This window comes from Chiloscyllium punctatum, chromosome 32 (assembly GCF_047496795.1).
Source record: "Chiloscyllium punctatum isolate Juve2018m chromosome 32, sChiPun1.3, whole genome shotgun sequence".
NCBI lineage: Eukaryota > Metazoa > Chordata > Chondrichthyes > Orectolobiformes > Hemiscylliidae > Chiloscyllium > Chiloscyllium punctatum.
The window spans coordinates 20532758-20557923 of NC_092770.1; the positions used below are offsets into that span (position 1 = coordinate 20532758).

Consider the following 25166-nt stretch of genomic DNA (forward strand, 5'->3'; position numbering starts at 1 on the left):
TAGCTGGAGATTGAAGTGAATGGCGATGACTGCGTGCTGGTGCCCTGTGATGTCAACTGAAAATGACGCACTCCGCACAACATTCCTTTCACAAGATTGCAAGACCATTAGTGGATCAATACAGCTAAAAGTTAATGAGGCTATAAAATTGGTTTCCTTCAGCAGTTCTCGGTCAACCCTTGTATATAAAAACTCCAGGTAAAACCGATCGATGTTCACAGTCTGTGCTTTGTCTTCAATGGATATATGCCAGCAGAAAAGTACTTTGCTTTTGAACTGATATAAACATGAAGGTTCCAGAGGGTTTGTATCCAGCGAAAGTTGGTGCTGAGTTGATGATAGCTAACATTAGGGGCGAGTATGTTTCAAGTTTTCAAGAAGTGGTCAGATACAGCCCTTGGAGTGAAAAAGGTCAAAGGATATTGGGGGAGAAGCAGGAACAGGCTATTGAGTTGAATGATCATTCATGAGAATAATGAATGGTGGAGCAGGCTCGAAGGGCCGAATGGCCTACTTCTGCTCCTTGTAATGAGGTCAGCCAGCGGGACTTCACAGAATGAGTTCCCTGATTAGGTCTATTAATCTGGTCCAATTAGAGATATATGGTCAAGATAAAAGGATGAGTCGAGGAGTCAACTTTTCAGGTCAGAACCTTTCATCAGGAAAGATTCTGATCGAACCATTGACTCTCCTGCTCCTCTGATTATGCTTGACCTGCTGTGCTTTTTCCAGCTCCACACTTCATCGACTCTGACTTTCCAGCATCTGCAGTCCTCACTATCTCCATAAAAGGACAAATGTCAAATACATTGGTCTCAGAATACATGACTCAGCGAGAGGCAATGCTATTATCAAAGGCTATGCATTTGTAAATAAATGGTGATTGGTGTTGGGATGCCGGCCTCCGAAGAGTTGTTTCACTCCTGTTTTTCTCATTTTCTAAGTTCTGGTTTGAAATTTTGGATGTCAGAATGATACACAATAAAAGCACAAAAAAGGATTGAGCTTCACTCTGTAAAATCAGCATTGACATGAATAACTAGATGTAGCAATCGAGGTTGGAGGCCTTACCACCTTGTTTATTCTGACAGCTTCACAAGGGTCAGCTACTGGGTAACAGAGGTACCATCCTGAAGCAAATAATAATTTTCCTGTCTGTGCAAATTGAAGTTCTAATAGGCACCAGAGGAGGTTATTCAGCCCATTGAGACTTTCCCACTTTTCAGTGGAGAATCCTTCTTTAAGGACTTGTTGAATTACTATCTCTCTGTCCTCTCAGGAGGCCATTAGTGAGTCTGTGGCACTGATTAAAGAAGAGCAGAGTTCGCCCCCAGTGGGTGTGCCAACATTTGTCCTTCACACTGGTTTTCTGCAGATCTACAAATCTGCCATTAGAGTAAAATACTCAGAGAGTGCAAGAAATCAGGCAGAGTTTGGTGTTGCTGACCTGGGTCCCACTGTCCAGTTTGATTGATTGATTTAATTATTATCATGTGTACCGAAGTACAGTGGAAAGCTTTGTTCCAGAGCAGTACAGGCAGATCATTGTAAGCAAGGATGTACAGATCAAAAAGACTTAGACAGAGGCATACAGGTTACATTGTACAGGACATGCATTAGGCGAGATCAACATTAGCAAGATCAACATTATTTGAGGCTAGACAGTCCATTCATCAGTCTAATAATGGCCAAGAAGAAGCTGTTCCTGAACTTCTTGGCGTTTGTGTTCAGGCTTCCGTATCTTCTGCCTGACGGAAGAGATTGTAGGAGATCATTACCGGGGTGTGATGAGTGTTTGATCTGCTGGCAAAGGAAATGTCAATCTCCAAAAGTTGCCTGCCAATTATGTGATCATTGATCTAGAACGAGTAAGGGCAGGTTGGCAGGTGGGGTGGATGGTGATGTGGGAAAGAGTGGGTAGGGGGCTAAGAGGCAAGGGCAGGTGGGATGACTTGCAGCGTGTCCTGGTTGATGGTCCTTCCCATTGTTGGGTTCTATGATCAGGCACTGATGCCAGAAAAAAATGGACCGCACCACCACAGGAGGCACAGAAAGGTAGTGTGGTTCCAATTTCCTGCTGGTTCCTTGAGCCAGCAGTAAGTTCCAGAGTATAATTGGTGTGCCTGAGTGGCAGCTATTATGAGCAGGCTAGTTTCTGCCTGCGATTTAATCACCGAGTTTCTTCCTGGAGGCTGATGAGTGGTCAGCCACGTTTCCTTCTACGACAAGCTGGATTCGGTTCTGCCGATCGATGTTGCTGTCCCAGAGAAATGACCACAGCATGTACTGCCATAAAAGTGGCTTCAAGGGCAACTAGAAGGCCCTGGACTTTCACTTCTAGTTCAAATAGAATCAATATTACCAGCATGAAATCCCCTTCTGCCAATTGACTGCAACTCTCCTGATTGAAATAGGTTTGCATTGCTTCAACCTACCTCCCTCTGAGTCGGGGCTGTACTGACAGAGTGCTGCACTCGCAGGGGAATAGTTTTTTGCATGACATTTTAAATCTCGATGTCCCTCTCAAGTGGGTGTAAAGCTTTCCCCGACTCTATTTCAAAGAAGACCGTGCATTGTTATTAGTGGGAAAGGTTCGAGGGTGGGTGGGTGGTGACAGCAGTGAGAGAAGAGGGGCACAAGTGATATGGAGGGGGTGGGGGGGGTGCATGAGAAAGCAGAATGTGGTTCTCCCAGTTTCCTGACCGAAATGCATTTTGTATACATTCATTCATGAGATGTGGGCATCGCTGGCTGGGCTAGCATTTATTGCACAAGAGAGGGATGAAGATTCAGCCACTTTGCTGTGGATCTTAAGTCACATGAAACCAAACTGACTAAGGATCGCAGATTTCCTTCCCTAGAGGACATTAGTAATCCAGCTGGGTTTGGATGACAATGTATATATGGTCATATTTCTCCAAGATGGCGGCTGTGGGGTTGACAGCATTCAGCTCCTGAGCGTGAGGCTCAGTGGTTCATGGCTCATGCAATGGGTTCTATTGCATCGGCATGGCTTCATTGTTGTCCTTCCAGCTTAGTAACATTATTTCTTTCTGTTCTGGTTGCCCTGGGGCCTCTTCCTGATCTTCTCCTGAGGGATTTTGGGGCCCCATATATCTCCAATCTCCACTCTGTCTTGAGTGGCGACATTGGAAGACAAGCCAGGAGCCTGTTAGACAACTCGGAACCAGTACACCGTCGGTCGATGCGCAGCGTCGGAAGAGGTACATGATCCGCACAGTGTAACCATCTCCATTTTGGAGACGGCAAGCACAGAAGCAATGGCATCAGTGGCAGCAGAAAAGGAGCACATTGCCAGGACCCCAGGGACAATATTGGGCAGCAGTGACTGGAGGAGTGGAGAGGGTAAAGTCTACGGAGAGTTTTAGTAATATCAATTTAATATTAATTTATTCAGTATTTTACCATTTATACAATTTGTTCAGTAATTTATTCTATAATCCAAGATGGCGCCAGAATATGGCGACATTATCCATTTTTCACAGTACCTAGGTATAAGTGACAATGTGAAATACAGAGGAACCTCGATTATCTGGCATTCGATTAACCAAACAAAATACCCCCACCCATTTCCTTCAGATTAGATTAGATCTGATCCCTACAGTGTGGGAACAGGCCCTTTGGCCCAACAAGTCCGCACCGACCCTCCGAAGAGTAACCCAACCAGATCCATTTCCCTCTGACTAATGCAATTTAGCATGGCCAATTCACCTGACCTGCACATCTTTTGGACTGTGGGAAGAAATTGGACCACCTAGAGGAAAGCCAAGCAGGGAGAATGTGCAAACTCCACACAGACAGTTGCCCGAGGCTGGAATCGAACCCAGGTCCCTAGCGCTGTGAGGCAGCAGTGCTAATCACTGAGCCACTGGACTGCCCCAATAATTGAGATTCCTCTGTAAATCTAAATCATCATTAGAATTTTTATTCAATTCGAATGTCATCATTTGCCAAGATGGGATTCAAACCCATGCCCCAACAGCATTAGCCCAGGCTTCTGGATTACTAATCTAGTGATATTACTACGATGCTACCACCCCTCTCCCATTTACATATACTCATCACAAAATGTTTGCATTAACAGAATCACATGTGTGTTGGTGGGGGCTTCCTGTGCGCAAATAGCCTGCTCCACTTCCTCCATTATAACGAGTACACATATTTCCATGACTATAAATCACTATGGGATATCCTGAGGCTGGGAAAGGTGCTATACAAACTTACATTCTTTGTTTCTTTTCTTGGCCTGGGGCCTGCAGAACCAAATCATTTTCACACAAATTGTTGATTCGCTCTGAAAGGCTACAGATTAAGGAGTTTAAAAGCGTTGCAGAGGTTCTGATCCAGAGGTTAGGACTGAGAAGTGTCGCTAGGGCAGAGTTTCCGTCGATTAGTTCTCATTTTTTTTCTGTGTATGAGCTTTCAAATTTGCCAAAACAGGGAATCCTATTAATGGTCACCAGCCATAGCAGGAAAAATGCTTTTAATCACATCCAATATTTCACTTCACAAATTAATTATTTACTTGCAAAGATTCTGTTTGACAAGATCAACTTACATTTCTACTCCTCACTGTTTTTTGAACTTGCCCTGCTTTGCGATTTTTCCAAGGATAACAGCTGTCTATCTATAAAGCAACCTCACACTTCTTCATTCACAGCTCTCACTCATTTCCTGCTTGATTTTCTCAGTATTTCTCCCTTTCTTTCCCACATACTCACATTTATAATATACAACAAACTGCCAGTAACAACCGAGCAACTGAACATGGGGGAGGTGATGGCCTAGTGATATTATTGCTAGACTAGGTAACGTTCTGAGGACTTAAGTTCAAATCCTTACATGGCAGATGGTGGCATTTGAATTCGACAAAAAAAAAAGTTGGAACTAAAATTCTAATGATGACCGTGCAACTACTGCTTGAGGGGCAGACCCATCTGATTAACTCATGTCCTTCAGGGAAGGAAATTTGCTATCCTCACCTGGTGTGGCCTAAATGTGGTTGATATTTATCTGCCCTCTGGACAATAAATGCTTGCCTAGACAGCAATACCAACATCAAATGTATACCGAACAGCGCACCACACCTAAAGTTCAAGTAATACCAGGGTCATAGTTTGAACCTGTCCCCTCAAGTCAGACAGTCTCTCTGGAGACTTTAAGGAGAGATAGTCAGGCCAGATCATGGTATATGGTGAGAAAGACGAAATGAGAATGAATTATAATGTAACATTTGGGTTTTTAGAACATAAGAACCAGGAGCAGGAGTAGGCCATCTGGCCCTTTGAGCTTGCTCTGCCATTCAATATGATCACGGCTGATCTTTTTGTGGCCTCATCTCCATGTACCTGCCTTGTCACCACAACCCCTTAATTCCTTTACTGTTCAAAAACAACTATCTTAGCTTTAAAAACATTTACTGAGGAAGCCTCAACCACTTCACTTGGCAGGAAATTCTATAGATTCAAAATCCTCTGGGTGAAGAAGTTCCTTCTCAATTCAGTCCTAAATCTGCTCTCCCTAATTTGGAGGCTACGCCCTCTTGTCTTAGTTTCACCCGCCAGTGGAAACATCCTCTCTGCTTTTATCCGAGCTATTCCCTTCATAATTTTATATGTTTCTATCAGATTTCCCGTCATTCTTTGAAATTCTGATGATTATAATCCCAGTTTACCCAGTCTCTCCTCATAAACCAATTCCATCAACTCAGGAATCAACCTAGTGAACCTCCTCTGCTCCCCCTCTAGTGCCAGTACGTCCTTTCTCCAGTAAAAAGAGGCCAAAACTGCACACAGTACTCCAGAGTGGCCTCACCAGCACCCTGTATAGCTGCAACGTAACCTCTCTGCTTTTACACTCAATCCCTTTAGCAATTAAGGACAAAATTCCATTTGCCTTCCTAATTACTTGTTGTACCCTGCAGACCAACCTTCTGTGATTCATGCACAAGGACACCCAGGTGCCTCTGTATAGCAGCTTGCTGCAATTTCTTACCATTCAAGGAATAGTACTTTTAACTGTTATTCCTGCCAAAATACATGACTTCACATTTACCATGTTCTTACATTCTGGAGCTGTGCTACTACAAAAATATACATTGTGATATTATTACTATTTGATGTTTTAGTGAATGGTTTACTAATTCCATAATACACAAAAGCAGAAGTAAGCTATTCGGACCATCAATTCTGCTTTGCCATTCAATGCGGTCATGGCTGATTTGACAATCCTCAACTCCACCCTCATGATTCTTTTTCCCCGCAAACCCCTGATTCCCTTACGAATTGAAAATTTGCCTTTCTCAGCCTTGTATATACTGAACAATCCAGCCTCAACAGTCCTCTGCACAGATTCTCTACACTCAGAGAAAATAAATTCTCCTCATCTCTGTATTAAATTACAACCCTTTACCCTGAGACTTTGAGCCCTCTGGTCCTATACACTCCCACAAGGGAAAACAACCTCTCCGTATCAAACATATCAAGTTCTCTATGTTTCAATAAAGTAGCCTATCATTCTCCTAAACTACAAGGAGTATAACCCAAGCTTCTCAATCTCTCCTCATAAGAAATCCATCCATACCTGTGTCCACCAGTGCACAATATAGTAATAAAGCTCAGACTTGCAGTCATAAAGAAATATGTCATCATCATAAATAAAGTCATCATTAATCAAAATAACTAGCAAGCACACTTAACCTAAACTAGGAGGCAGAACCTTGTTGTTTCCATATGTGCCCAGTGAACATTCTCCAGACTGCCTCCGGTGCTGTATCGTTCCTTCAATAAAGGACCAAAACTGTTCACAATTATATTGGTGCAATCTTACTCATGCCTTGTATAGTTTTAGTAAAACTTCCCTATTTTTATGCTCCAGTTCCTTTGAAATAAAGGCCAACATTCAATTTGCTTTTCTGTTGTCTGCTGAATGTGTTGAGCAGCTTTTTGTGATTTGTCCCTCTATGAGCAATAAAGCTTAGGTCAAAGCCAAGAGTAGCATTATTTCACATCTCCTCAGGCTATGTGATTAAACCACAAGCTGAAATAGGCAATAGACAGCCCTCTTTTCACAAACCACAAATCTATCTGGCCAAATGAAGGCAATCTCTGGAAAACAATGATCCAGACCTCACCTCCAAGAGCTAACCAAAAGACAAAAATAGCTGGAGTGAATATATGCCGAAAAAACAAAACAGGTTCTGCCTCCTTGTTTAGGTTAAGCTTGCTCGAGAGTCCATTTATGACATAGGTCTGAAATTTACTGCTATATTCTACACTGGGGCACATCTAAAGTGAGCCAGCAACCTGACATCAATCTTGTCTCACAGGCATCAGCATCCATTCTGTATTTCTAAAGGATCTCCACCTTTGAACATTTTCCGCTCTGCTTTTCTCAACACTGATCCACTTAAAATTCATGAAGTCCACAAATTTAATATTGCCAATAAGACTAAAAGAGGCATGTTTTAGAAAATTGTAATTTATTCTTGGAATGTAGACGTGGCATCTTTTGTTGCTCTAATAAAGTAGTGATATTGCAAGGCCTCTTTTGAAGGCTGGTTAAGAGTCAAGCATGACGTGCTGGGATTGGAGTCACGTGTAGGTCAGTTCTGGTAAAGATTAAAGATTTCCTTCCCTGCTGCACAGGGGCTGTGGAGGAAAGAAAATGAGAGGAAGTGCTGTTCCCACAATCAGTTACCTGAGGATGATGTAGACCCGACCAGATGAGGACATAACATGAAGCAATGTGCAATTCTTGGGGAAGCCTCAGGATGAGGCATTTCATTACCTGAATTTGGAAATTTAAGAAACCGTGAACTTGGAAGTCTTGATGTGTAAAGCCAAACCCTTGCAGAGCATCAGAGTCACACATGGATCCTGCCAACAAATTCCAGACAGGTATGACAGGTGACAGCAGAGTTAAATGTCACCTTTGGTGTGGATTCTTTGAAGCAAAATGTATCCTTGAGTGGTTGGCAGCTCCAGGGACATCTTCACATATCTCACAGCAGACAAAGAGCTCCCTGAAACACAACAAATTGGTTTGTTTAAAGAATATTATTTCATGGAGTGTGCACATTGCTGCCTTGGCCTACATTTGTTACCCATCTTTAATTGCCCTTGAGAAGGTAGTGGTGAGCTACCTTCTTAAACTACTGTAATCTATCAGTGCTGTTGACTCTGACCTGGTCTCTGGACAATTAGAGATTCGGGAAGGTGGTAGAGAGTAATGATATCAGCACACTGGTAATCCAGAACTCCAGGCAAATGCTAGGGGACATAAAATCAAATTCCATAATTTGAAATTTGAATTCTATAAAAATCAGCAATAAAAACTTAACCTAGTGATGACCATGTAATTATTCATCATTGTGGCAATGCGTCAGATTCATTAATGCCCGTTTTAGAAAGAAGGTCTAACATCTTTACCTGACCTACATGTAACTCCAGATCCACAGCGATGTTGCTGATGTTTAACCATCTTCTGGGCAATTAGGGATGGGCAATGACTATTATCTCCACCAACGATACCCACTCCCCAAAAACAAAATGGTATATACATGTTAAGTGCCAATAGGGAGGGCATATTTTGACCTGCTAACAGTGCAGGAATGGTGATATATTTCCAAGTCAGAATAGTGCGTGGCTTAGAGGGGAGCTTGTAATTGGCGTTCCCAAACATCTGTTGCCCTTGTCCTTTGAGGTGGGTTTGGAAAGAGTCACGAAATAATCTTGTGAATTATATGTGGGGTTTGATTTCCTGTGGTATTGGCTGTGAGCTCACTTTGTTCACTTACCCCATGTTTCTCCATCTCTTCGTCCTCTCACAAGTAAATGAAATCTATTTCTGGAATAACATTTTACAGGCTTTCCCTTCTCTCAAAGAAATTCCCCAAAGATGAAACACTCAACAGGGAGTTCCCAATCAAGTTAAAAGCTTCCATCGCAAAGAGTCAAAATAAAATTGACAAAAGGCCAAATAAAAGCAAAGTTCTCATCACAGAATGAATCACCAGTATTGATCACAAATACCTCAACATTAGCCTTCCTGCCTAGCTTCTGTTTTAAATTCCTTCTGTTTTATAATTACCCCAAGGATTAAAGAGAAAACAAAGATTTTATTCTTATATAGCACTTTTTATAATCTCAAAGTGTCCCAAAAGTGCTTTATATCCAAGAAGCAGTCTCAGGGTTTAATCATTAATATAATGTAGAAAATACAGTAGTCAATTTGTACACAAAGTACCACAAACAACAATGTGATACCAACTCACCAATATACGTGCGTTCCCTTTTAAGCAAGGTCTCAAATCTTAAAATGATCATCTATGTTTGCAAAGCACTCTGTGGTCTTAACCCTATCTCATAACAAGCAATGTGGATAAAAGGGATTCTGTAGTTAGATTTTCAGAAGACATTTGATATCGTGCTAGGTCAAAGGGTACTCCACAAATAAGAGCTCATGGTGGAGGCTGTAACGTAATAGCCTGGGTGGAGGCGGGGTAAGGGGAAATTGGTTAGTTAACAGAAGACAGAAAATAGGCATAAATGCTTTGAGGACACGAAATCAAATTCCACCATGGCAAATACTGAAATTTGAATTCAATAAAAATCAGCAATAAAAATCCAACCTATTGATGATCATGTGACCATTAATCATGTACAAATGCATCAGGTTCATTACTGTCACTTCTGGAAAGGAAATCTGCCATCTCTACCTGGTCTGACCTACATGTAACTCCAGATGCAAAGCCATGTGGTTGACTCTTAGCTGCCCTCTGGGCAATGAGGGATGGGCATTAAAACTGTTCCTGCCAACAATGCCTACATCATTTTAGATTGGCACTTTGCAATGATTGGAGTGGTGCACAGGGACCAGTCCTGGGCCTCAGCTATGTCTAATTTATTATCAATGACTTGGAAGAAGGAACCAAAGAATGATTTCTAAATTTGTTGATGATACAAATGTAAGTAGGAAAGTAAATTGTCAAGGGAATGTAGGGGGTCAGCGAGTGAGTGGGCCAGTGAGTGGGCACCAAATCTGGCAGATGGAATATAATGTAGGAAAATGTGAACTTGATCACTTTGATAGGAAATGTTTGTAAAGCAACATATTATTTAAACAGAGAGAGAGAGAATGCAGAGCCATGTCACTAAACCTTGATTTACAATGTTCAGCTTTGAGGCAAATAGCCCAAGGGGTATTATGGCTTCCTGCCCCTTGGTGGGACATGGTTGAAAGGCCTTAGACAGCAACCTATATCCATTGTGACTCTGCAGCAGCTGCCCCAGGCTTTAGTGCGTCCCTCAGCTCATAGTTCTGGACCTTGGAATGTGCCAGTCTGCAACACTCAGTTTCGGACAGTTCCTTGTTCTAAAAACCAGCAAATCTCAAATAGATCAAACAGTATCATTTACCGAGTTGATTGCCTTCTATTCAGAGTTGATATTTTTCTTGATGTGCAGCACTGTGACCAGCTAGAGTATCAAGAATTGTGACAACACATCTCACACCTGCTGTAGGATGTATTTGTTAGATAGGAAGTTTGTAACAATATTACATGTTGAATTTCCTTACAAGTCCTCCAAGACCCAAACTGAAATTATATGAATAAAGTATATATTTTTTAAAAAAGAATTCTGAGGTACAGTGGGATCTGGGTGTCCTGTTAGTATACAGGTGCAGCAAGTGATTAGGAAGGCAAATGAAATTTATTGTTTATTGCAAGGTTATATAAGCAGTAAACATGTTTTGTTACAGTTATACAGGCTGTTGGTGAGACCAGATCTGGAGCCCTGTGCATAGATTTTTTCTTCTTATTTAGGAGGTAATTGCATTCGAAGCAGTTCAGAGAAGGTTCGCTCAGCTGGGATTGATGGGGAGGGTTACTTATGAGGAAAGGTTGGCAGGTTCAGCGTGTAACCTTTAAAGAACTTTAGAAGAATGAGGAATGATTGCATTGAAATGTATTGAAATTGATTGTATTAATAAGCTCCTGAGTGGATTTGTGAGGGTGAATTCTGAAATCATATTTTTCCTTATCCAAGAGGATAAAATTAGGGGAGATCAGTTAAAATTAAGGGATCTTCAATTTTAGACAGACATGAGGAGAATTGTTTTTCTCTATGAGGGTAATGAGCACTTGGAATTTTCTTCCCCAGAGAATACTTTTAAGGTAAAGGTGGATAGTGCTTGACTAAAAGGTGAATCAACGATTGTCAGGGGTAGGCAGGAATGTGAAGTTGAAGCCACCAATAAGCTCATGGCTGATATGTTTAATAATGGAGCAGGCTTGAGGGGCCAAATGGCCTACTCCTGTTTCTGATTTCATAGAATCCCTACAGTTTGAAAGCAGACCATTTGGCCCATTGATTCCACACTGACTCTCGAAAGGGCATCCCAACCAGACTTCACCCTATCCCTCTAACCTTGCATTTCTCATCTAACCTGCACATCACTGAACACTATGGGCCATTTAGCATGGCCAAACCATCTAACCTGTACATCTTTGAACTTTATATTTTCGCGTACAATTTTCTTCATTTCTACTTCTAGTCAGCCAATTCTGACTTTTTGAGTATCCCCGATTTTAATTACTCTATCTGTAACAGCTTAAATTCCTTCCCCAAATCTCTCCAGCTCACACCCTCTCTTTCCTCTTTAAAATGTTTGTTAAAAGTGTAACCAAAACCTTGGTCATCTGCCTTCATTTCTCCTTAGGTGGCTTATCAAATTATGTTTGATAACACCAGCCAATACCTATGTGACATTTTATTACATTAGAAGTGTTACATAAATACAAGTTGTTGTTGAATGACAGCAACACTGTTGGAAGTGTTGTCTTTCCAGACAAGGTGTTAACTCTGTGCTATCTGTCTGTACAGGTGAACCTGAAAACTCCCCTGGTACCATTGATTGATAGTATAGTATTTTCCCTGTGTTCCAGTACAGAACTTGAGTATTATTGCAAAAAGAGACATGTTGTTGAAATCTTTCTTAATGCATTCATCAATACAGATGCAAGAAAACCAAATGTCAAAAAGAACAACAACTTGCACTGAATGTTTTCCTTTCAAATTCAGTATTGCTACATCTGTCCTGATGGGAGCAAGACAAAAAGCTATGGTAACATGTATTTCAGCAATGCAGAATCATTTTCTGTCCAACATTTATCCCCTACCTAATTATTTTTATTATTCATTTGAGGGATGTGGGTGTCACTGGCTGGATCAGCATTTATTGCCTGTCCCTAGTTGCCCTTGAGAAGCTGAGGATGAGTTGCCTTCTTGAAGTGCTGCACTCCACCTGCTGTGGGATGACCCACAATGCCCTTAGGGAGACAATTCCAGGATTTTGACCTGGCAACAGTGAAGAAATTGTGATATATTTTCAAATCAGAATGGTGAGTGGTTTGGAGGGGAACTAGAAGGTGGTGGCGATGCCATATATCTGCTACTGTTGCCCTTCTAAATGCAAGTGGTTTTGGGTTTGAAAGGTGCTGTCTAAGGAACTTTGGTGAATTTCTGCAGTGCATCTTGTAGATGTTACACATTGCTGCCACTGAGCATCAGTGGTGGGGGGAGCGGATGCTTGTGGATGTAGTGCCAATCAGGCCAGCTGCTTTGTCAGCGACTGCTCAGTGACACCCAGTTGGGGATCCCCCAGAGCCACTCATCTTCTGACCTCATTACAGCAAAAGAGCTGAATTTGAAAAGTGAGGTAAGAGTGACAGTTTTTCACATCAAGGCTGTATTCAACCAAGTGTAGCATCAAGGAGCCCAAGCAAACCTGGAATTAATGGGTATCAGGGGGAAAATGTTCTGCTGATTGAAATCATACCTGACACATGGGAAGATGGTCATGGTTGTTGGAGGTCAGTCATTTCAGCTCCAGGACATTTCTGCAGGAGTTGCTCAGGGTAATGTTTTAGGCCCAACCATCTTCAACTACTTCATCAGTAACCTTTTCTCCATCATAAGGTCGACGAATGCACAATGTTCAACACCATTTGTGACTCCTCAGATACTGAAGCGGTCTATGTTCAAAGGCAACAGGATTTGGACAATATCCAGGCTTGGGCTGACAAGTGGCATGTAACATTCGTGCCACACAAATGCCAGGCTTTGACATCTCCAGTGAGAGACAATCTAACCATCACGCCTTGACATTCAATGGTGTTACCATCACTGAATTCCCAACTATCAATATTCTGGGAGTTATCGCTGACCAGAAACTCAACTGGACTCACCACATAAATGCAGTGGCCTTACAACAGCAGGTCAGAGGCCAGGAATACTGCAGCAAGTAACTCACCTCCTGACTCCCCAAAGCCTGTCCACCATCTACAAGGCACAAATCAGAAGTGTGATAGAATATTCCCTACTTGCCTAGATGAGTGCATGTCTAACAACACTCAAGAAACTTGACAGCTCCCAGGACAAAGCAATTTGTTTGATTGGCACTACTACCACAAGCATCCACTCCCTCTACCACCAATGCTCAATGGCAGCAGTGTGTACTGTCTACAAGATATACTGCAGAAATTCACCTTAACTAATAAAGTCGACAAGACAAGTTATTTAGTCATATGCATTGTATGTGGAGCTTTGCCTACTTAACAGTGACTGTACATCAAAAGTGATCCAATTGTTGTGATGTGCTTTTGCAATGTCCTTAGGAAGTGACATAAAAAACTGTAAGAGTGAACTCTATCCCTAAACAATTAACTGGTAGAACAAACAATGACGCTGCTGAAAGAAAATGAAGTGCTGGAAATCAGAAACAAAAACAGAAATTGATGGAAATTTCAGCATTCATTCTGAGGAAGGGTCATTGGACCCAAAATTTTAACTGATTTCTCTCCACAGATGCTGGCAGACCTACTGATTCGTTCCAGTAATTTCCATTTTGATGTAGATGACTCTGCTTTCTTGCTTTCAACCTGACCTTGTTCTCAACTGGTAGTCTCATGAGGGAAGACGGTTTCCATTTCAACCCTAATTAGTTCAAGGTTATTCACATCTCCTTCTATATAATTAAAGCTTTATAAAGATAAATTATAACAATACATTTCTTATAATTTGAAGTAGGATTGGATGCAGCTATTGTCTCAAGCACAGTTTGCAATCAAATAATGGAATAAAACATCTATCAATGTTTTATACAATAACATAAATAATGCTTTCCTCCTTCCCCTATTAATTGTTGTTCATCCATACTATCTGCCAGTTTTAGTATTGAATTCTCCATTTCTACTCTCACCTGTACATAATTTGCATTAATTGCTTCTCTCTCACCAAAGTGTTGTAGTTATTTTAAGCAAAACACCAATCAGGTGTTTATTTTTGCAATATAGTCTCATAAAATTTTTATTGGGTCCTTGTGTAAAAATAACACATTCAATATAATCCATTTGCCTATATTTTCTCCATATTCTTTGATACCTTTGTTTCATAAAAATCAAAAACCAAAAATCAAATAACCAAATAGAAATTTCCAGACTTTGGACTTGAGTCAAAAATGCTTCCTGATTTCATTTATAAATGGGAAATCCCAACTTTAATTTTAATCCATTTTGCGTCGGGTTCCGTCAACAAAGAAATTGCTTTTGCTACATTAGCCCTAACAATTCCTTTATTATTTTCAATATAATAATTTGACCACCCTCAATCTTCTGTCCTCAAGAAAATACAAGCCAAGTTGAAGCAACCTGCCTAAGAAATTAAAAGCAGGTTAAATTAACTTGACTCTGATCAATGAGGGGTATATTTTCTGGTTGACGTGGATGCTTACTAAAACAAAACCTTCTGGATATTTCAGAAGCAAACAAAAACAAACTTTGCTGGAGAAACTCAGCAGGTCAGGCAGAATCTCATAGAATCCTTACATTGTGGAAACAGGCCCTTCAGCCCAACAGGCCCACATCGACCCTTCGAAGAGGAACCCACCCAGACCCATTCCCATTCCTCCTACCGTATATTTACCCCTGACTAATGTACGTAACCTACACATCCCTGAACACTATAGGCAATTTAGCACAAACAATTCGCCTAACCTGTATATCTCTGGACTGTGGGAGGAAACTGGAGCACCCGGCGGAAGCCCACATAGACATGGGGAGAATGTGCAAACTTCACACAGTCACCCGAGGTTGGAATCGAACCCGGGTCCCCAGTGCTGTGAGGAGAGAAAGCAGAGTTAATGTATGGCATCCAGTGACCCTTCCTCATAACTAGTTCCCCCAGCGATTTCTGTTTTTGTTTGTTTCAGATCTTCGGCATTCTCAGTTCTTTGTTTTATCTGGGCCTTTCGGAGTTTAGCTAATAAAACAAGGAGCACAATTTGTAATGCAACACATGGTTGCATTCAATTATAATAAATGATTCATTTTAAATATGTCAAGAAATACAGATCTTTGAAAATATAACTCAGAAATAGAATCCCTATTTAATAAAGCTGACATTCCAGGCTGATGCATCCAGTGGAAAACGAACTTAAATGGTCATAAAAATGCTCAAATATGTCCACCCAGCAAGTGTGATTTCACATTGGGAAAACATGGTCAGAAAATTTCCCCAGTAATGTTTAGTCATGTAGGTGCTAAACTTGGGGATGCAGAATTATTGCAAGTTTGCACTTTCAGGAATGAGTCACACCCAGCTGTATTGGAATGACTCAGACTCTATCGACACAAACCCCAACAGACTAAGTCATGCTGCAATCTTCTTTTCTGCAATGGAAAGCATATTTAGAGTAGTTTTTAATAGCTCCCATCTTTTCAAGCAAATGTTTAACCATAAATCTAGTGTTTATGCTCCATTACCTATCAAATTGCTATGATTTATTGGATTATACTTTGCAACCAGCATTGTTCAACCTACCAACAGCTAAATCACTTGTATTAGACACTTCTCTTTTCACACAGGCGTTAATCCAGTAGAAGTAAAAGTGTTAACAACAGCATTATAACGCATAAAGAGGGATTTAGTGCATAGTAATAGGCTTTAATACATGCACAGAACTGATCAAAACATATTTGCTTACTTAGCCAATTAGCTTTACAACAGAAGGCACAGAGACAGGTCAGGAGAAAGTGAGGACTGCAGATGCTGGAGATTAGAGACAAAAAGTGTGGCACTGGTCAGACAATATTTGAGGAGCAGGAGAGTCGAATACAGACCTTATACCCAAAATGTCGATTCTCCTGCTCCTCAGATGCTGCCTGATCTGCTGTCCTTTTCCAGTGCCACACTTTTTGACACAGAAACAGGTCACTTGACACAAACAGCCCATGTTTATTCTCCCCTCAAGCTGCATCCCAGCTTTCCTCACCTAAATCTCTCTGAGTAATCCTGCATGCCCTTAGGGTTGAAGGGTTGTGGGATCAACCTGATTGCCTCAGCGACTGGTCTAGGCTAATTGAAATAATACTACAGTGGCCAATAGCCCATCACCAAGTTCACTCCTTATTAACATGTGGACAGTGCTAGTCACTGATCCAGCTCCCTCAGAGCCAGCTCTCAGAGTGAGCAGAACCTCTGACACTCCTGTTTATATCTGTCAGGTGGGGCTCCATGATTGGACCATATTAATAGCTCCAGTCAGGGAACTCATATTCTATGAGATCAGCCTGGCACACCTAATTATAATTACTTCACTAATGGCACAGGTTTCAATCCTGTTCTGGTTGGGACAGGATTTGGGACCTACCTCAATGCCCTTCCTTTATAATGGAGGCTACGGATGGGAAACAAAAGAAGAGGAACATTTTAAAGGTCTCTTTTAGGTCACCTATCAACCTTTTTTCAAGGCGATGGAGATCCGGCTTGTGTTCTGTCTCACTGGGGTAATGTGCTGTTCCTGGAGTCATCCCAGAAGCTAAAGATTTGATAAGAGAACACAAGACTCCCCATTTCAACCTGTCTTATAGATCCAGATTCACAGAAAGCACAGATCAGATTTCTTAACAGTAAATACTATTCATTGTAAGTAAATAAACTCTAGCTACAGATTAACAATTATGAACTGTCAGCATATAACATATTAACCCTAACCCACTTATAAACTCATTCTTTTACATGCTTATACACACGCACAACACACTGACATGAAGAAACATGACATTATGGATAGAAGTAAAACTGGTGAAGAAGATCCGGAGTCTTTGTTCATAATATCTACTGAGATGGTTTTTGTATTGATCAGAATGTTCCTTCTCAATCTTACTTTTCCAAATGCTTTCTAGTCTGCACTTGACACAGGGTTGATTATGAAAGATCTCTTAATTATGAATTAAAAGTCATGGCTTATAGCAACTGAAGGAAAAGAAAACTGGTGTTCTTCAAAACTTAAAGTGGTTTTTACTGCAGAGAACAGACAAAGCTCCTGAGCTGGTGAAGATCTGATGCCTTCTCATTATATTGTTCCCAGCCCCAAGCTGCTTTACCTGAAAACCAAACACACAGTTGTTGGGAGTTAGAGGGCCTTTGAAATTGATAACTGGTCATGAGTCCACAAATCAATCAGCTACTTGTTGTTATTTATACACACCCCTTCGGTTCCAGCTTGTCTGCAAAAAACACTTCAACTGCTGCTTGATCAAATAACTAAGTTAATTTTTATATACTACCAGTAGTTGGGCTAAGTTATGAAGAAAATCTCTTTATTATTTATAATCTGCCATTTGAATTTTCACCACATCTTCCAGTGTGAAGCGTAAGTTGTCATCCCAAAGACTTGCATATGCAAGTTGAATCAAGCAAAGTAGGTGAGGTGGTGGCATCTTGGTAATGTTCCTGGACTAGTATCCAGAATCCTGGGGTAGTGTTCTTGGGAAGTGGGATTGAATCCCACTATAATAAATAGGGAAATTTGAATTCCATAATAAGCTAGGCTAATGGCAACCATGGGACTTCTGTCAATTGTTGTTACAAATCCATCTGGTTCACCAATGTCCTACAGGGAAGGAAATCCATTATCCTCACTCAGTCTGGCCCACATGTGACTCCAGACCCTCAACAATGTGGCTGGTTTTTAACTGACCTTTGGAGATGGATAACAAATACCAGCATGGCCAGTGACACTCAAAGTAGAATTTAAAAAATAGACAGGAGAAAGCCATTTCAAGGTAGTGGGGGTTTTCATTCCCACTGCTAGTATAGCACAATCTGTCCCATTGACTGTTCTTTGACCAAACAGTGTATTTTAATCATATAAACATAATTACAAGCAGAAGTAAACCATTTGACCCTTCAGACCTCCTCTGCTTCACACTACAAGGTGTGGTGAACATTTAGGCAATAAGTGGTAAATAAAAAGAAATACGAAACAGAAGATTTTAAAACATTTCTTCAAGATTTAGCCTAACTACTGGTAGTTTATAAAAATGAAAACAACTTCTTAGTTGCACTCTTATTGATAATGCTTAGATCAAGCCAAGTGATACACAGGAGGCAACTGAGTAAGACAAAGTCCCATGGTGTCAGAGGCAAGGTGCTAACAATGATAGAAGCTTGGCTGTCTGGCAGAAAGCAGAGAGGAGAGATAAAAGGGTCCTTCTCAGGTTGGCAGCCGGTGACTTGTGGTGTTCCGCAAGGCTCAGTGTTGGGACCACAACTTTTCACTTTATACATTAACGATCTAAATGAAGGAACTAAGGATATTCTGGCTAAGTTTGCAGTTAATACAAAGATAGGTAGAGGGACAGGTAGTATTGAGGAGGCGGGAAGGCAGTAGAAGGATTTGGACAGGTTAGGAGAGTGAGCAAAGTTGCAGATGGAGTACAATGGGAGAAAGTCTGAGGCCATGCACTTTGGTAGGAAGAATAGAGGCATGGACTATTTTCTAAATAGGAAGAAAATTCAGAGTCTGAACTGCAAAGAGACTTGGGAGTTCTGGTCCAGGATTCAGTCAAGGTAAACTTGCAAGTTGAGTCAGTAGTTATGAAGGAAAACGCAATGATGGCATTTATTTTGAGAGGACTTGAATATAAAAGCAGGGATGTACTTCTGAGGCTCTCTAAGACTCTGGTCAGACCACATTTGAAGTATTGTGCACAGTTTTGGCCCTTATATCTCGGGGAGGATGTACTGGCCCTGGAGTATGTTCAGAGGTGGTTCATGGGAATGGTTCCAGGAATGAAAAGCTCAACATATGAGGAATGTTTGAGGACATGGAGTTTAGAAGGATGGGGTGGGGGAGTTGGGGGGGGGGGGCAGTGGAATCTAATTGAAATAGAAAGAACACAAAATAAGTGTTGGGAAGATGTTTCCATTGGTAGGAGAGACTAAGACCTGAGGGCACAGCCTTGAAGTAAAGGGAAGACCTTTTAGAACGGAGATAAAAAGAAACTTCTTCAGCCAGAGAATCTAAGGAATTCATTCCCACTGAAGGTTGTGGCCAGGTCACTGAGTATATTTAAGACTGCGATAGATAGGTTCTTGAGTATCAAGGGATCAAGAATTATGCTGAGAAAGTGGGAGAATGGATTTGAGAAACTTATCAGCCATGATTGAATGGTGGAGCAGACTTGATTGGCTAAATGGTCTAATTTCTGCTCCCATGCCTTACAGTCTAATTCTGATCACCATATCTTGTAAACAAAAAGATATGGAACATGGGGACAAAATAACTAACAATGCAGATTTATAAGGAAAATGCCAGAAATACAAAGGTATATCTATCAATAGAGAATGAAAAGGCTGTGTCTCCATTGCCTTGAAAGAAGAAGGCTGACAGTCATCTAAATGTAGAAACATAGAAACTAGGAGGAGTAGGCCTTCAATCCTACTCTACCAATCAATATGATCAGGACCATTTCTCTATCTCATCTGTTTTCTCCACACATGCCTTGATGTCTTTAATGCATAAAAATTGATCAATCTTTTACTTTGTTATACCCAGACTCCACAGTCTGCTGTGGTATTGAATTTCACAGGTTGACCACCCTGAGTGAAGAAATCTTCCCTCATCTACAGTCCTAATCTGTATTCTAGGTTCCCTGGTTTGAGACCTCCCCACAAAGGGAAACACTTGCCTGCATCTACACAGTCGAGTCATAGAGTCATACAACATGGAAACAGGCCCTTCAGTCCAACTCCTCCATGCCAACCAAGTTTTCCCAAACTAAACTACTCTCACTTGTCTGCATTTGGCTCATATCCATCTAAACCTTTTTGATTCATGTACCTGTCCAAATGTCTTTTAAATGTCGTAACTGTACCTGCACTACCATTTCCTCTAGCAGTTCATTCCATAGATGAACCACCCTCTGTGTGAAAAAGATGCCCCTCAGGTTCTTTTTAAATCTTTCTCCTCTCACTTCTAGTTTTGAATTCCCCCACCCTAGGAAAAAGACCTTTGCATGGACAGGTTGGACCAAAGGGTCTGTTTCCATGCTGTACATCTCTATGACTCTATGACTCTATGCTATTCTCCTTATCTGTGCCCTCATGATTTTATGAACCTCTGTAAGGTCATCCCTTAATTTCCTCCACTGCAGTGGAAAATGCCTCAGCCTATCCTTATAATTCAAACCCTCCGTTCCCAGCAATAATTGTATTTTGTAGAACTCTGTTACAATTGTATGTGTTTCAATCAGAATGCCTCTCATTCTTTGAAACTCTCCAGTCAAACCAATCTCTCTTCAAGGGACAGACTTGCCATCCCCAGTATCAGCCAGTGAACCGTAGCAGCACTCCTCTATGGTAAGTATATCCTCTCTTAGGTGGGAGACCAAAACTGCACACAATACTCTAGGTACAGTCTCACCAAAGCCATATATAATTTCAGTAAGACATCCTTACATCTGAACTCAAATCATCTTTCAACAAAGGCCAATACACCACTTAACTTCCTAATTGCTTGCTGCATATTCCTGTTTACTTTCATTGATTAGTGTTTAAGGAAGCCCAGATTCCTTTGTACACTCACACTTCCCAAAATATCACAAATTAAAAGAAGTCTTTAAAATTTCCCTCTTACATTTTTCCCTGTCGACAGCATCCACATGTGGGAAGTGCAAGGAGGCAGATCCCAAATTCTGACATAGTTGGAACAAGAGATTGAACAATACCATCATGCCTGAGCTGTTTGGGTTGCAATTTCTGCATTCCCATCTATCTGGGATAACCTTTGATTTACAAAACTATATCCATCATGTTGGGAAACTCCCAAGAAAAAAAACAGAAAAGCTCCAGGGATATCCTTAAAGCATTCCTGAACAGGTCAAACATCCCCATAGACTAATAGGAATCTCTCCATTGTCTGTGTGGGTTTCCTGCCATAATTCAAAGATGCGCAGGCTAGGTGGATTGACCATGCTAAAATTGCCCATAGTATCCGATGAATGTGTGACCATGGGGAATGCAGGCTTACTGGGATGGGATGGGTCTGGGTGGGTGTTCTTTGGCCTGTTTCCACTCTGTAGAGATTATATGATCTTAGGTTTTCTACCAAAGTTATTCTCCTTTTTCCTTCTGTGTTTTTTTTGATAAAATTAAATACAGCTCACAAAAATCACAGAGAAAGAATTGATACTCACAGAAGGTGTGCCTTGCTCCACCAACAACGCTAAAAGCGAGAGGCCAGAGTGGAATCAGCAGATACATCAATTAAATTAGTCAGTCTCTAAGTGATCAGGAGTAATTTGATTAAACGAGTACTGGACAATTGAATACTAATTGAAGAAACGTGTTTATATTCGTACTTTCAACAATCACTGAACATCCCAAAGTACATTAAAGCCAATTACACGCATTCTGCAGTATGTTTACTGTTATAATAGATGGTCTTCATCTGAACCAGAGTGGTACCAATATCCTGGGGGGGGGCGGAATTTGCTAATGCTCTTTGTGTGGGTTTAAACTAAATCAGCTGGGGAATGGGAACCCAAACTGTAGTTTGAGAATACAGGAGGTTGAGAGTAGGGAGGTCCGAAATAAGGTTGCAGGGTGGCAAGAGGGCACCAGCAAGCAAGGAATTGGTTTGAAGTGTGTCTAATTCAACACCAGGAGTATCGGAACAAGGTAGTTGAGCTTGCAGCATAGGTCGGTACCTGGGATTTTGATGTCGTGGCCATTTCAAAGACATGGGCAGAGCAGGGACAGGAATGGTTGTTGCAGGTTCCGGGATTTAGATGTTTCAGTAAGAACAGAGAAAATGGTAAAAGAGGTGGGGTGTGACATTGGTGGTCAAGGACTGTATTACGGCTGCAGAAAGGATGTTTGAGGACTCGTCAACTGAGGTAGTATGGGCTGAGATTAGAAACAGGAAAGGAGAGGTCACTCTGTTGGGAGTTTTCTATAGGCCTCCAAATAGTTCCAGAAATTTAGAGGAAAGGCTGGCAAAGATGATTCTCAATAGGAGCGAGAATGACAGGGTAATTGTTATGGGGGACTTCAACTTCGCAAATATTGACTGGGAGTGCTATAGTTCAAGTACTTTAGATGGGTCAGTTTTGTCCTTTGTGTGCAGAAGAGTTTTCTGACACAGTATGTAGACAGGCCAACAAGGGGTGAGGCTACATTAGATTTGGTACTGGGTAATGAACCCAGCCAGGTTTTAGATTTGGAGGTAGGTGAGCATTTTGGTGATAGTGACCACAATTCAGTTATGTTTACTTTAGCGATGGAAAGGGATAGGTATACACCAGAGGGCAAGAGCGACAGTTAGGGGAACAGCAATTACGATGTGATTAGACAAAATTTAGGATGCATAGGATGGGGAAGGAAACTTCAGGGCATGGGCATAATAGAAATGTGGAGCTTATTCAAGGTACAGCTACTATGTGTCCTTGACAAGTATGCACTAGTCAGACAGGGAGGAAGTTGTCGAGCGCACGAGCCATGGTTTACTAAAGAAGTTGAATCTCTTGTCAAGAGGAGGAAGAAGGCTTATGTTAGAATGAAATGTGAAGGCTCAGTTCGGGTGATTGAGAGTTGCAAGGTAGTCAGGAAAGACCTAAAGAGAGAACTAAGAGGGGCAAGGAGGGGACATGAGAAGTTGTTGGCAGATAGGATCAGGGAAAACCTTAAAGCTTTCTATAGATATATAAGGGTAAAAAGAATGACTAGAGTAAGATTAAGGCCAATTAAGGACAGTAATGGGACGTTATGCATGGAGACAGAGGAGATAGGGTAAGCACTAAATGAATATTTTTCATCAGTATTCACACTGGAAAAAGACAATGTTGTCAAAGAAAATACTGAGAAACAGGCTACTAGACTAGATGAAATTGAGGTTCACAAGGAGGAAGTGATAGAAATTCTGGAAAGTGTGAAAATAAATAAATCCCCTGAGCTGGATGGGAATTATCCTCTGATTCTCTGGGAAGCCAGGGAGGAGATTGCCAAGCCTTTGGCTTTGATCTTTGTGTCATCATTGTCTGCAGGAATTGTACCAGAAAACTGGAGGATAGCAAATGTTCAAGAAGAAGAGTAGAGACAACCCTGGTAATTATAGACCAATGAGCCTTACTTTGGTTGTGGGTGAAGTGTTGGAAAAAGTTATAAGAGATAAGATTTAAAATCATTTCTATAGGAATAAGTTGATTAGTGATAGTCAACACGGTTTTGTGACGGGTAGGTCGTGCCTCATAAACATTATTGAGTTCTTTGAGAAGGTGGCCAAGCAGGTGGATGAGGGTAAAGCTGTGGATGTGGTATATATGGATTTCAGTAAGGCATTTGATAAGATTCCCCATGATAGGCTATTGTACAAAATACGGAGGCATGGGATTGAGGATGATTTAGTGGTTTGAATCAGAAATTAGCTAGCTGTAAGAAGGAAGAGGGCGCTGGTTGATGGGAAATGTCCATCCTATAGTTCAGCTACTAATGGTGTACTGCAAGGATCTGTTTTGGGTCCATTGCTGTTTGTCATTTTTAAAACCACCTGAATGGGTTAGTAAATTTGCAGAAGACAGTAAGGTCGGTAGAGTTGTGGATAGTGATGAAGGATGTTGTGGGTTACAGAGAGGCATAGGTAAGTTGCAGAGCTGGGCTGAGAGGTGGCAAATGGAGTTTAATGCAGAAAAGTGGGAGGTGATTCACTTTGAAAGAAGTAATAGGAATGCAGAGTACTGGCGCATGGTAAGATTCTTGGCAGTGTAGATGAGCAGAGAGATCTCGGTGTCTCATTACATCGATCCCTCAAAGTTGCTACCCAGGTTGATAGGGTCTTTAAGAAAGCATACGGTATGTTAAGTTTTATCAGTAGAGAGATTGAGTTTTGGAATCATGAGGTCATGCTGCAGCTGTACAAAACTCTGATGCGGCCGCACTTGGAGTATTGTGTGCAGTTCTGGTCATTGCACTATAGGAAAGATGTAGAAGCTTTGGAAAGGTTTGAGAGGAGATTTATTGGGATGTTGCCTGGTATGGAGGGAAGGTCTTATGAGGAAAGGTTGAGGGGCTTGAGGCTGTTTTCATTAGAGAGAAGAAGGTTGAGAGGTAACTTAATTAAGACATATAAGATAATTAGAGGGGTTCGATCGGGTGGACAGTGAGATCCTTTTTCCTAGGATTGTGATGGCTAGCACGAGGGGTGATAGATATAGGAGAGATGTCAGAGGTAGTTTCTTTACTCAGAGAGTAATAGGAGGGTAGAACACACTGCCTGCAATAGTTGTAGATTCACCAACTTCACAGGCATTTAAATTGTCATTGGATAGGCATGTGGACGAGAATGGAATAGTGTAGGTTAAATGGGCTTCAGATTGGTTTCACAGGGTGGCGCAACATCGAGGGCCGAAGGGCCTGTACTGTGCTGTAATGTTCTATGTTCTATAATGCAATAAGCACAGCAACTAGTTTACATACTGGAATGTGATAATGACCAGGTAATCTGTTTGAGTAATGTTGTTTGGGAGAAAAATATTGTTCAGGACAATGGGGAGAACTCCTAAAATTGGTGCTATTTGCTTAAAGGTTCTCCTTCTTAATCTTTCCCCTCGTCCAAGGAATGGTGACTCTCAGGTTAAAACATCAGTAGTTATCTTTGTCTCTCTCCAGTAAGACTATGGCAACTTATTAATTGTTGGATAAATTATGGCCACATCATGTAGAAAGATGGGCCTCAGTTTTAACATCTCATCAGAAAGACAGCACAGCCCATCCTCAGTACTGCACAGGAGCAGTCATCTAGAT

At 41.3% G+C, this 25166-nt stretch overlaps 1 long non-coding RNA gene across 3 annotated transcripts in view; it reads right to left on the reverse strand.

Annotated features, from left to right (window-relative positions):
• Positions 1-7484: 7484 nt before the first annotated feature.
• LOC140457964 (uncharacterized) overlaps positions 7485-25166 on the reverse strand; it is a 34100-nt gene continuing 16418 nt past the window's right edge. The window contains exons 2-3 of one of the 3 annotated variants that reach the window (XR_011953418.1): positions 15077-15198; positions 7485-8044 (exon numbers count right to left, since the gene is read on the reverse strand). This is a non-coding gene — a long non-coding RNA (uncharacterized lncRNA). The remainder of the gene's footprint in view (positions 8045-15076; positions 15199-25166) is intronic. The other 2 variants (XR_011953417.1, XR_011953416.1) reach the window with 2 other exon arrangements.